The sequence below is a fragment of the Rhagoletis pomonella genome, unplaced genomic scaffold (genome assembly GCF_013731165.1).
Source record: "Rhagoletis pomonella isolate Grant_MI unplaced genomic scaffold, Rhpom_1.0 Rhpom_scaffold_00001, whole genome shotgun sequence".
In the NCBI taxonomy this organism is placed as follows: domain Eukaryota; kingdom Metazoa; phylum Arthropoda; class Insecta; order Diptera; family Tephritidae; genus Rhagoletis; species Rhagoletis pomonella.
Genome location: NW_023458555.1, coordinates 49,858,777 through 49,872,400, shown reverse-complemented (window position 1 = coordinate 49,872,400; position 13,624 = coordinate 49,858,777). Strand labels below are relative to the sequence as shown.

Sequence of the window (13,624 nt, the reverse complement as noted above, 5' to 3'; positions counted from 1 at the left end):
TCGCTTATTCTTCCTCTTCTTTTTCCTAAGCAACAACAAGTATAGACTGACGAAAACGCAAAATCAAAACGCTCATTGCTTTGGCAATTTCGTGCATTCGTCAATGGCTCGCTTCAAATTCGTCTATTCGTCAATTCGTCGATTAGTTTATTTCGTGAATGTTTCGGCTTTGAGTTAGTGATGTGGAACTGAGCGATACCGCGGAACACCGCTAAAAGCTGCGCAGCACGCAGCGCACTACCCTGCAAAAATCGTTGGACCATCTAGTCTATTTTTGGCATATTGGAGTACTTACAAAGTGCTCCTCTGTCATGCTGTAGCGGACCAACTCGAAGGTTCGGGTTCGAATGCCGTCAGATGCAACATGTAATTTTTCTATTTTTGTTTTTGTTTTCAGTTTTTATTAATTACTAAGAGGCATCTGTGAAGTGAAGAGCAAAATCAAACGGCGAAGAAAATTCATTCAAGTTGAAATTTTTAAACCAAAAATTACAGAACAGCTTTAGCTGAGTGTGCAGAAATTCTCGCTGTTATTTACTAACTTCCAGAAGGTGAATCTCGTTAGAGACATCGTGTTAAAATGATAATAAAAATTTTGTTTTGTGTATTCGAACAATGAAAAAGTATCTGTGAAGTGCAGGACGAAAGCGTGTACAAACGTAAAAATATATAGCGTTGTGCTACTCTGATGGAATGCAGATCTGGAGTATATGGTCCTGCTCTAGGACATCGCAATGTTAATTGGACCACATTTTATATATGCATTGCGGTTAATTTTGGAGCACTGCTTGACCCTTAGGGAGTACTCTTTACATGCATGCATGAAGTCGTCGCGATTTTTGCTGGGTAACAACAAGACACATACACACATTTTTACAGGTGTCCGTCTGTATGAATACAACAGCAAAGTGGCGCGATGTGGTGCTTAGATGGCCGAATTGATGTGGATGTCCCAATACAAATACATGGCAACAGCAACTACGGCAGCAGACCGCATCTAGACCGGACTTATATAGCGGCAAAACATGTTTGGCAGTGTTCAGTTGCAGATTTAGCCACCAACGAAGCGGTTGTTGTCGTTGTTGCTAGCGGTCGTGACATTTTCAATTCTTGCCAAAAATTTAACAAAGCCAAATACATAAAATACGACGCGCGGCTACTCGAGTGACGTGACGTTATTAAAAGGATTAAAAACTCAATTTTTTGGATTAAATTTAAAATAATACTCAAGGTAAGAAAGCGCTGGAAGATTATTAATGTATATATTTCGACACAAACACATTAATATAATAGAGGCAAAAGGAATTTATAAAGAAATGCAATTGTAAACACAATGAATGACTTAAAAACAAAAGACTTACGCAGAGAACTCGCCGGTGAATACTGAAAGGATACATTCAAGCAATCATTAGTTTTCAATTATTCAAATCTAAAGGACATGAACTGAAAATAGTTGTGCTAAAAACAAGCTAATTTTTTTCAAAAAAAAATAATAATTTCAAGTTTTATGAATGGCTAATCACTGCGAGAGATAAAAACTGTGACATTTGTGCCTAGCAAGCGAATACTTCAATGCTGTAATGAAAAAATGAAACGTTAAAACAAAAAAGGATTTCTCTACAAAATAAAAAAATAAAAAATAGATAAACAAATTTAATACGTAAAAAATGTTGCTGGTGAAGAATAAAAATTACACAAAGTTTAAAATAAATTTATTTAAAAAATTTAAAAGGTGAAATATTGAAAATTAAGTCAACTTGAAAACGTTTTCCTATTTTATATCGTTAACATTTGAAAAGACTCTGAGATACAAATATTAAAAAAAAATTTAAAAAAATAAATTAAAAAAGATATTAAAATAAATAAATATTTTCCGCCTACACATTTGCAAGCGCTTGCCACACAGATTTATGCCGACTTCGGACGGCAAATGAGAAGCTTACTGCATGGCGGAAATATACTATTACAAAAAAATACATGTTTATATTTTTTTAATGAAAACGTTAAAAAAAATTTTTTGAGAATTCAATTTTCTTTTTTTTACCATGGCATGGCATGCTGCCATAGACATAAATGTAAAATTTTACTAAATACATGTTTATATTTTTTAATGAAAACGTAAAAAAAATGTTTGAAAATTCATTTTTCTTTTTTTTTTACCATGGCATGCTGTCATAGACATCCATGTAAAATTTTACTAAAAAATTTAAACACAATTTAAAATTTTATTGAAAAAATATAAATAAAACATTTTAATGGAAAGTTACAATTTAGCTTAAAAATAAATAAAAACTAAGGGATAAAATTCAAAAAGAGAAGTATTCTTTTAATTAGCAAGAAGTAGATTTTTAAAGATTTTTTTTTTACTTTTTATGATTCCTGTTATAATAGTTTGCAGACAATAAGTAAAAATTTACCATTTTGAGAGAGCGAAAATAAACAATTAGAGGAATTGAAAAAAATAAAAATATTTGAAAAATTATCGAAAAGCAAAAAAAAATTAAGACTTCATTTAAAGCACTTTCAATTAATATATTTAAAGTAAGAATTATTAAGAAACTAAAAAATAACAACAATTACATAGGGGTGTCTCATCAAAAAAGTTTCGGTTTAAATCAGAATTATAAAATATATTATATTTTGAGACTTCTGCCAAAATATTTTGGGAAAAATTAAGATTTTCTCGAGCTGCACCAATTTTAACCGTGAAAAAATTTCTAACTATTTTTATGCAGAAATTTTAAGCTTAAACTTTTCTATCAACTGAGGTATTTTCATTTTATTTATAAAAAGTTCGATTTTTTGACTTCTTTTTTTAAATGGTAATGGCTCACGGTAATATTAATGTTTTTCTGAAACAGTTTGACGAAAGTCTTAAAATATGATAGGGTAGGTTAACTCAGCTGCCCTAATCCTACAGGAAAAGGGGCACACTTAGGCCACCATGGGCCCGTTGTGGTGCCGTACAAGAGACTCCATGACACATTTTATAATTCCGGTGGAAAAAGAGTACCGATTTTATTTTGTGTGGAGGATGATGCACCCTAATTTATTTATGTATGTTCATTAAATGCACATGTATACAAAAAATATGAAGTAAAAAATTTAGGAAGCGCTAAAAGATTTTTAAATAAAAGGAAATCTCATTAAAAAACTTTTTTCTTTATTATCAATATCGGAAAATTGAATATAAAAATCCGAAAATTAAAAAATAGAAGTTTTTAAAATATTCACCGATAAAATTTTCTCTTATAAAAATTACAAAATAAAAATATTTTAAAGATTATGAAGAATTTCAAACTTTAAGAAATGTTAAAATCATTGGCATTGATACTGAAATTTTATTGAAAGAGAACACCATAAAATCGTTTTTTTAATAAACCTTTGCAGTACTTGCCAATGGCGAAAAAAATTTTTAAATTTTTAAAAATTTCACATTTTATTTACGGTAACGAAGAAAATTTAAAGAAAAATTCTCAAGAAAATATGTACAAAATTGCTGAAATGTTTCTAAATTCAGAAACTTAATTTATTTTTTTTGTTGAATGAAAATTCAAAACTTTAGGAAGTAAACATTTTATGGTTGCTTTCTTCAATTTTTGAAGCTAAGGATTAGCAAAACATTTTTAAGGCTCAGCCATCGTAAAGTCATTCCGAACGGAGTGTGAACTGTTAGCGCCGCATTAAAAACGATAGTTGTAGCTTTGCAATCACTAGCAGCTTATTTGATCACTTCCAATCCAGTTTGGACCAGAAGCATTGTAATTGCAAATGCAACATAGCTTTCACCCAACGTTATCTGGTCTCGCCCAAAAGGCGGTTTTGAAAAACATCGATGATATTTTTTTATATAATTTTTTGTTTTAATCAATCACAATCGCCAGATTTTGGTCTTATTTTTTATATTTTTTTTTTTTTTGTCAAAACTCGATCGTAATTTTTTTATGCTTATTTTTTCGATTAAAAATATTCGTTATTTTGGATTTTATTTTTTTGATCAATTTTAAGCGTGGCGAATCTATTGTGATCGAAAAACTTTAATCTGAAAATAACGGTTATTTTATCATAAAAAAATACCATCAAAATTTGTTAAAAATAAAAAATCCGATTATTCTTGGTCGATAAATAGAAATCCATTTTAACCGTTAAATTATAATTTTTATTATAAAGTGTTACAGTCACTTTTTATTTAATTGCAAATTAGTTTGCACGTATTTGAAGTTGAATAAAATTTCTTTGAAAATCTTAATATTTTTTATTTGATTAGAGGTAAAAATGTTTCTTAAAATTTACAGATCATTTTTCTTTTAAAAGTTGTATTATCTAAAAGCATTAATTACATAAGAGACTCTTTATTCAAGTAGCGCGAAAATTGTCTTATTTAATTAAAGAAAAAAAATGTAAGCCGTAAGAGTTTTTTTGACATTCAAAGTCCGAAAACTTTTTAATGAGGTAAAAAATTTAAATAAGATGAACGCTTCATATCAATACTTGTTCTTGTAATCCAAAACATTTCTATTTATTTTTTCGTTTCTAAAAAAGTATTTTTTACCGTAATAATGCAATTCGCAGTCATTAATTAGAAAGTACCTTGAACCACAAGAACAGCACGAGATCATTAACAGTCTCGTCTACTGCATCAAAGATAAATAACTTAACATAGAACTCTTTAATTGTTGAGCAGCTTTAATCAACTCGTAAATTCTGAAGGTCGCAAAAAATTCGAAGTATTTAAAACAAACGAGTTTCAAAATTAATTGGCGCTATATATATACCGTTAAAAACATTATTTCTAAAGATAAAAACAAATTTAATTAAATACGGCAATTCGCCAGCATTTCCAAATAAAAATAATTTTTAACTCAAATAGCTTTCGTTAAACTGGATGTAAGTGTTGTTATTTCGAAGCACAACACCTCGTTGTGCATTGTTTTTAAATGCATAGGAAAAACAAACAAATATATTGTAGTTATGTGCATTTCAATGTGTATATATGTACGTACTTATATACGCATGTAAAAAGATATTTATGAATATTTGCACACCATATATGTCCCTTATTCGCTCTATGCCAAATAGCCTTAAATTTTAAGAGTCCCATGCCTTCATTTTTAATGCGCTTTCTAAATTACAGGAATTTTTGTTAATACGTAATTAGTAAGAACAACACCCAAGTGCTTCTCATTAACAACTCTTCAAGTCTAAGTCACAAAATACTTTCGAGCCATCAAGTTAAGCGCAAACTCTCCATATTTTTGTTTAACAAACTAAAGTACAGTATATGTCAGCGAAACACTCTCCATATATACTTAAATTCCATTGCAGTTGCTTATTATGTAAATATATTTACTATATTTGCTATTTTAAAAGCATCTTAACTTAGCTGTTGCCGCATTTTAACATTTCTTTTAACCACTTTGTCTTCCACGCAAAAGTTGTTGTTTGCAAAGTACAAAAAAAAAAAAAACATGTTGTGTCAGATATCAAGCACAACACAAAGCCTTGAGCAATGTCAAGTTCGCTGCTTAAGTCTTTCATTGATGTTGCTGCGAAAAGTAGGTGAATTTAGTAATACAGAGTTTGTTTTTGTTGTTAGTAGCGCTATGACAACTTGTCTTTAAAATTTTCAATAAATTTTGCACAATTTTGTAGGTCAACACGGATGTATTGTTATGCTAAAGTTTATATAATATTATTTAACTATGAAAACTAGTAGCAAAGTATATTTTTTGGCAAAGCGGCAAAGACCCGGTTTTATTTGATTTGCATATTATGATGCAAAATTATTGGTATTGGTAAATTTTATCAATTATGTTATTGCCGGCTTAAATGAAGTGCATAAATATATGCTTGCAAAAAATAGCGATTAATTTTTGCTTATTTAGCACATATACATATGCATGTCTCTTTCCAGCACAAAAATCATTTAAACTTTTGCGTAGTATTTTAAAAATAAATTTTTGCAACCTACCTTTATGAAAATATTTTTTTATGCAACAGTCGAGTTAAAAGCTATCACAGAGGAGTTTTGCTTGCCCCCTTATGTTTTTGAAATTCTATCATAAATTTTCCCATATATTTCTACTGATGAGCCTATATATTCAAATATTATTCTAATATATTTGGCTTATAATAGGCAGGCTTTTAAGGGGCTTTAACATTAAAGATAATAAATATATTTTTCTCACCATATCTGGTATAATAGTTGATTTCCTCCAAGCCTTAACTACACTTTACGCCTATTGGAAAAAAGGCAATACAACTCTCAGGGGGTAATTCCACCTATTCAGTACAAGTAAACGAAAGTAAAAAAGCAAAAAAAATGGAAATACACCTTGCCGATCACCCTATTCTACAATTTTTGGAACTTACGTGAGCTCTTAAGCCTTTGGTGGAAAAAGGCTATCAGAGTATTGTCTTCTAGAGAAATTTTAATGAACTCTGGGTTTCACAAAGAACGTAGCTCCTTTTCCAACTCCTCCTGAAAGTTTTGAATTTGGTATTTGCAATATTGTAACCTTGTTGCTTTCTTAGTGGCCTGTTACTGTTGATTGGCTAGTGATGGGCAAAAGTTTGTTCATTGAATGGGTAATGTGGACAGAGTCGCCTAAATTTTTGAGTAGAACGTGATGAGCTTTCATAAAGGGGCTGTCTGTGGGCTTTTCCTTTCCCTCCAGCTAAGTGGAACATGCTCCAGTGTCAGGCAAGACCGAAATATTGTAGCCATTTTTGTTTTTTTTATATTTTTTTTGTCCATTGGAAAGTACAGCCGCGAATTTGCCGTCTTGCCCCGGAGATTTGAAGAGCTTAAACGACATATTGGCCCAGTCTACTTTTTCAAAGTGGATTACTTTTTTGATTACTGGGTCGAAGGCTCTTCGCTGGTATGGAGTTACCATGCTGTTCGTATTTTCCCTCTACATTATTAGCCTACAGTCAGGGACGTGAGTCCTTAGAAGGAGCTCTATGGTTGCCCCAAAAGTGTATGTAGGGGATCCATCCAATCCCCTTACAGTTCAAATGAGAGTGGATTCGCCCTTAGATAGAGACCTTTGGATTCAAGCAGTAGCTGGAATGTCCCTAAGGTCCTCAAAGAAATTCTTCCGAGAATTTCTCTTGGCCTTGTTGAACTCAGTCGTCTTACGCAGTTTCTGCGTAACCAAATCCCTTTTTTGCAGATATGTGGCTGGTTAGTGTGCCCAGTTTTGCCGAAATGTTGACAGCATACCTGCGCCAGTCAGTATTTTTAGGGTTCCGATAGAGTGTGGCGCTCTTTACTAGTCCCTTTATTTTAAACAGAATATGTTTATGATCAGACATATAGTCATCATCTGAGACACGCCAGTTCCGAATCAAGTCGAATCAGTTTTTAGTGACTAATGTTAGGTCTAAACCCTCTTGACGAATAGCATTTACAAATGTTGGCTTGTTTCCCTTGTTAGCTACTGCTATGTTACTTTTTAATAAAAATTGTAAGAGTGACTCGCCTCTCTTTGCATTTTTGCTGCCTCATGTTATGCTGTGAGCATTGGCATTACAGCCGAAGATGAGGACTTTCCTGTGGTTTTTGCGGTACTCCTCTAGTTTCTTTACTAGATCTGGTGGTGCGTCATCTGATTCGACGGGAGAGTAAGCTGAGGCGATCACGGCCTCTGTCTTTCGCCCTATAAGTTCCGAATCCACTCGTAATGTGACAGTGTCGCCGTCTGTAAAGTCATAGAAAGGCAGAAATTTAGTGCTTGTGTCTATGATTATCGCTGCCCTTGGTTTGTCAGCCCTTGAACTCGCAGCAGATTTTTGGTCCACTGACAGGACTAGCAGCAGGTTAGAGCCCCTCCCGACTCCCTTTAAGTTACACTAGGTTCCGTCGAGGCTGCTGTTCTACCCTTAAATGAGATCCAGTACCTTCTTGGTTTTCATGTCAATGGAGTTTGGAATGTACCCCTCTGCGACGTTGGAATGTAGAACCTTCCCAGGGCGCCACGGTGATCATGGTTGCCCTAACCCACTCTGCAGTCGTGTTCTCCTTACGGTGCCTTGTAAACATAACTCAAAAAGGTTGATGTTATCGCCAGATCCTTATCAGCCACTATTTTGTCCAAAAGGACAGTTTTGATGGAGTCCATCTGTTCGGTTGTTAGGACCTTTTCAAGGTAAGCACTGCATCTTCACTCCTGCAACAACATCTTTAAATTAGACAGTGGGCTGTCGGTAATGTGTCGGAGCAGCTGCGGCCCTCGATTTTGATGGTTTATTGTGCATCGGCTTTTTTTTTTTTTGGGGCCAGCGTCAGGCGGAGTGCCTTCCTCTGAACGGTCCCTTTTCGAGGCCTTTTTCCCCTGGTTTTGGCCTTTGGCTATTCCATCCACAGTAGTTGGGTACCTCTGTGTAAAATCCCCCGTTTCGTTATATCCGAAATGATGGCACCACCTAGTTGCTGTCTTGGAATAATAATAATAACAGATGGTCCGATATAAAGACACGGCGTAACTACTAGGAGGACCTTCGACTTGCTTAATAGATAAAGGACGGAAGTGTTTGACCAAGCAACATAGGATGTAAATGGACAAAACATATCTCAAGGAAAGTGCATCAAAGTGGATAATTGTAGCATAGCTAGCTCTAGAAAGCACTGCAACTAACCAACCAAGAGTAAAATGAGGGTCGAAAATTAGTAAACTGAAAATTTTTTGCATTGTGTTCAATTCTTTTTGAATAATGCGAGCCTAATTTCTGTTAATGTAAAACTTCATTTGCGGAGCCCAGGTCAAACATTCGTCTACTTCGTGGTAACAGGACAGGACAGGACAGGACCAAACGCAACACAATGGTAAATAAATACTTTACGTACTAATCAAACCACGAAAGGCTGCTCCTTCTCGTAAGAACCTTTTTTTTACTTTTCTATTATTTTGTGAGTCATATTATGTATTTACTCTTCCGTAATCGTTTTCGGAGACCCATATTAAAATTTGATGCTTAAAAGTTTTGTGTAACATGTAAACCCCTAACCTTTCTTAGTTAAAATGTCTCATGAAAATATTTTGCCCAATACTTTTATAGGTCCTTTTGACTCAAAAATAACGGAGATTAGATAAAGAAAAATCCTATTGAAATGTGACTACAACTTATGGAAACTAACATTAAGACATTCTTTGATTGAAACCTTAAACTGACTGCTCCTCTGAGTTGGAAATAAAGTTTACTACACTAGTTTTGAAAATGGTGGCGATTCCACAACCACCCTCCCCCCTCGAGTACTGCAAATCACTCATCTTCCTTGTTACTTTCTTATTTTGCGTATTCAAAGAGAAATAACCATCATGCAAAAAATCATAAATTTTTCGTAAATTGACTGTTCTATTAAACAAAATTATAAAAAATAATATAAAAAGTGCGTTTTTTCCTGAAAATGTTCTAAAATGTGAGAGGTTATAATGATACTAAAAAATCGGCCCGATATTTTTCCCCCAAATCTTTGTGATTTCAAAATCTTAAAATAAATTTGTTTACGGTCACCAATTAGCAGAAAAAAAATTTTCTTCAAGGTTGCAGTATTGTCGCTAAAATAATATGTATGTATGTATGCATATAAATAAACAAATAGTTTTTTATGTATTTTTAATGCACTTAGCTAAATTTTTTACAATAACCTTCCTTGTTGCAAAACCCAGTCCCTCTCACAAAAGCCTATCGAAAAAACACAATTTAAATTCAAAGTGCATTTTCATATACATATACACACATATATGCAAATACATTAGGGTGCCTCACCTCAAAGTTGTGGCTTCTCCAACAGGTTTATAATATTTACTATATTTAAAGATATCCGCCAAAATATTTCGGAAATATATTAAGATTTACGTGAACTGGGCCAATTTGGAAATAACTCTAAAAATCTACTTTTTTTATGAATACAATTAGTTTTTAAAAATATTTTTTTCAAAAAATCTTCTCAGGTGATAGAAGAGTTTAATTTTAAGAGTTCTGCATAAAAATATTTGAATATTTTATCAAAGGAATCAAAGTAATGAAATTTTAAGGTATTTTAAAATCGGTCCAGCTCACATAAATCTTAATACTTTTTCGAAATAATATGGTGAAATCTTTAGAATAACTATAATAAGTTTTATAATTTCCATTTATTTTTTTTTTTTGTGGAGAGTGACGTATCCTAATAACGTTGCATTGATATCTGAATATGTGGCAAAATGAATTTTTGTATTGTTCTTAAAAGTCTACATTTATTTGCAAAGTGAAAAAAATTAACTAACATACTCGCAAAACTGTTTATTACCACTTCCTCGGTTTTAGAATGGCAACAACCGACAAAGACGAAAAAAACTAAAAAATAACAATTTTGTAGGCAAAGCTAGTGAACGCTTACAAGCTTGAGCCAATAAACAAGTGTGCAAGTATTTTTGTTTGCGCATACATATGTGCATATGCATGTGTGTATGCATGTAGGTCTATCTGCTAGTAACACACAGCGTTTGGACAATAGAATGGCTTGGCACTAAGCAAGAGCGGTCAAACCAGTTTATCCGCGATTTTCTAAAAAAGATGTTGCAACATTTAGCAGCAGCAAGAGACATATGTACATTTGTACGTACATACGTAAAATGTACAGCAGACAAACAAAGCGATAGCACATTGACTGGGAATCGCTGAGAGCAATCAACTTGCAAATGCAGTGGATTCTAGTACAGCAAAGTATAACCGCGGAATAAGTTTTGATTTGAACGAAGCATGTTTACCTATTCGTTCAGGAATAAGCAATTAGGATATTTTAATTTTTCTGTAAGCCCACCTGCAATATTTCCGACTCTACGAATCTTCCGTATTTGGTTCTGCAATTCCATTCCGCCAAAATTGGCTAACAGCAAACTAAAAATTACCATACACAAACGCATGTATTGCATGCAATCGGGAGCATAGCAAATGCAAAGAAGCGCGCAGTCGACCAGTCCAGTGCTCATATTTACTAGGAACAAAATGCATTTGCGCATGCGCACTGTCGATAATGCGCTCGCCATTGCAGTTGTCTAGCTGAGTTTATTTAGTTTTCTTATAAAGAATGCAATCGATCGATTTTGCAAGTGATTGCAACACATGAAATTGCTACCCAATTGCTTTATAATAACAAAAGTTGCACTAAGCCGAAAAACATTAAGCTAATATGACTCGCGATTTGCTTGCTCGCTGCCACATGTGCCTATCCCCACCTGGTGGAAAAGCAAGTTGTTGCAAAAGTGCGAATGCGCTTGCTTTGTTCATATTAGCGGCAGCTTACACAAATTGCAATGCGTTTTTAGAGCACAAACTAAAAACAAAAAAACAAAATACACCGCTTGTTTAGAAATCGTAAACATTACTAGGAAACTGGCATTTTTGCCCGTTGGCTTTTGATGACCAGCTCGGTCGGTCAGGCGTGCAGCCGTCATTCATTTCTATAAGTCATACATAGCTTCAAAACGTGCGCCTCGCACTGGCTACCGTTCCACAGCAGAAAACAAAATGCGAAAGTGGTGTTGCAAAAACGTCAGCGAAAGTGCTCGCCTGTAGACTAGTATATTTAGATTTAATAACTGCTTTTTTTATATTACTTTAATCGCAACTCGACTGGCTGGCACAAAATTTAATGGAATGCTGAAACTAAATTATTTTAATTTTGTTTTTCGTAACAATGCAAAAACACACAATTAAAAAATGGTTTGCTTTTTGCAATTTTCACTCATCCAAAAGATTGGTAGTGCAGCTTAATCTATTAAAAATACATTTTTTATGTGTGACGTGTGTTCCTAATAGATGTTAGAGAAAAAAACATTTATTTCATCTTGCTTAAATTTTCGCTTTCTAAATCATCGCGTTACCTTCTCAATGTTTGTGGACTCCGCAAAAAAATCTTGTTATTTCCAAAATTAGTTAGAAAGTATCCCAACCAAAAATCGGTAAATTTAATCAAATAAATATTTGACTGTAATGCTACGGTCACACTTAAGCTTAAGTGAAAGGTCAATTGTGATACTGCGACTGTAAAAGTTTTAGTTCCCCTGCTGAACCATTTAGAGTCCCTTGTGAACCATATCAGGCAGCTTACATTTATGTATATTCGCCACTTCACATAGATCGTCAAGAAAAAGCGAGCCCAGATGTCGTGAACTACCCCAAGCAACGCCGTACAGGAAAAGAAAAGATATAGAAGTATCTCTCTCTCTCTTCCTCCTTCACAGTTTTTACAGCTTCCGCAGCATCTATGAAACGTTAATCTTAGCCGTTCCACATGGTTATGAATTCCTAGAAGAGAGTAGGCTGTTATAATCGTAAAGATATATATCTTTTAAATTTTAAAAACTCATTTAGTTTAATTATTTATATTACTTTCTTTTTTAATTATGTTTAGATTGCATTGTTTCCTAAGGAAAAATATTTTATTTTAGAAACATATATTTTCTTCCTTCATAATTAATTTGTCTCCTTCTATAAATTAAATATTCTTTTGATTTTTAGGTTTTATCGTTATGAAGACAAAAATATTTCTTTTTTTTAATTTCCTTTAATTTGTAGTGACTTATTTTATATTTTTTCTTATCTTTTAATAAAGTTTTTTTTTCTTTCCATTATTAGATTATATTATTTTAAAGAAGTAAAATGTTTGTTTCAACCTCGTTTAAATTTTAAAAACTTATTTTATTTATTTTTTTTTTTAATTCTTAGATTTTATAGGTTTAAAAAGAGATATGCAAACTTATATGCACCTGCATATCGTCGGTGATACTGCAAAACAGTCTATGTCTATTAGTACCCTTGACAGTTAGTCTCTTACTTGCACCGGTATGCATCTGCAAATTGTTACACCCTAATAAACGAATGACAAAACTGTCTTCCTTTGGCTAATGATGATGAACGATTGCCAGAAGCGATCAGATACAGATAACAGATCAATTAAGCATCAGATGTAATAAGGGACATAGAACGCTTTGAAGTATCACCGACGATTTTATAGAAACTTATTTAATGTTATTATTTATATTTGTTCTTCTTTAATTGAATATTTAGGCTTTATTGTTTTATTTTTTTATTATTTGTAAATAATTTTTTCTTAACATTTTAAAATTTTCTTTTGATTTTTAGATTTTATCGTTTTAAAGCGAAAAATATATCTATTAAATTTTTTTTAATTTCATTTTAATTTGTAGGAATCCATTCCAATCCATTTTTACATTATATTATTTTAAAAAGTGAAACATTTTTTTCAATTTATTTATTTTTTATTTAACTTTCGTTTAGATTTCAGATTTTATTGCTTTAAAACGCAAATTTTTTTTAATAATCATTTAACTTTTAGGAATTTATTTTATTAGTTTTTCCCTTTTTAGTAAAATTTTTTTTTAATTTTTATTTTTTTTCCTTTTGGCAGATCTTTCAATTTGTGTTTCGAAAGACAGAAACGAGCTTTCAAGATAGTTTCCAAAATTCTTACCAAAGACTTTTGTCTTTCGAAATACAGTGGCCCTACTAGAGTAGGGTTTCGCGAGAAAATCTTGTCTGGTCAAATGACGAAACATTTTTAACGTCTGACCAAAATTATAGTACAATAATCGTATACATGTGTAAGTGTGTT

At 32.6% G+C, this 13,624-nt stretch overlaps 1 protein-coding gene across 4 annotated transcripts in view; it reads left to right on the top strand.

The window, feature by feature from the left end:
* Positions 1-13,624, top strand: part of LOC118745964 (alpha-tocopherol transfer protein-like) — a 120,824-nt gene that overhangs the window by 93,566 nt on the left and 13,634 nt on the right. The window contains exon 1 of one of the 4 annotated variants that reach the window (XM_036479671.1): positions 1,027-1,231. The exons of the other annotated variants lie outside the window; for them this stretch is intronic. The gene's annotated coding sequence lies outside the window, so the exon portion shown is untranslated. Of the gene's footprint in view, positions 1-1,026; positions 1,232-13,624 lie in introns of those variants that run through there. 4 annotated transcript variants of the gene reach the window in all.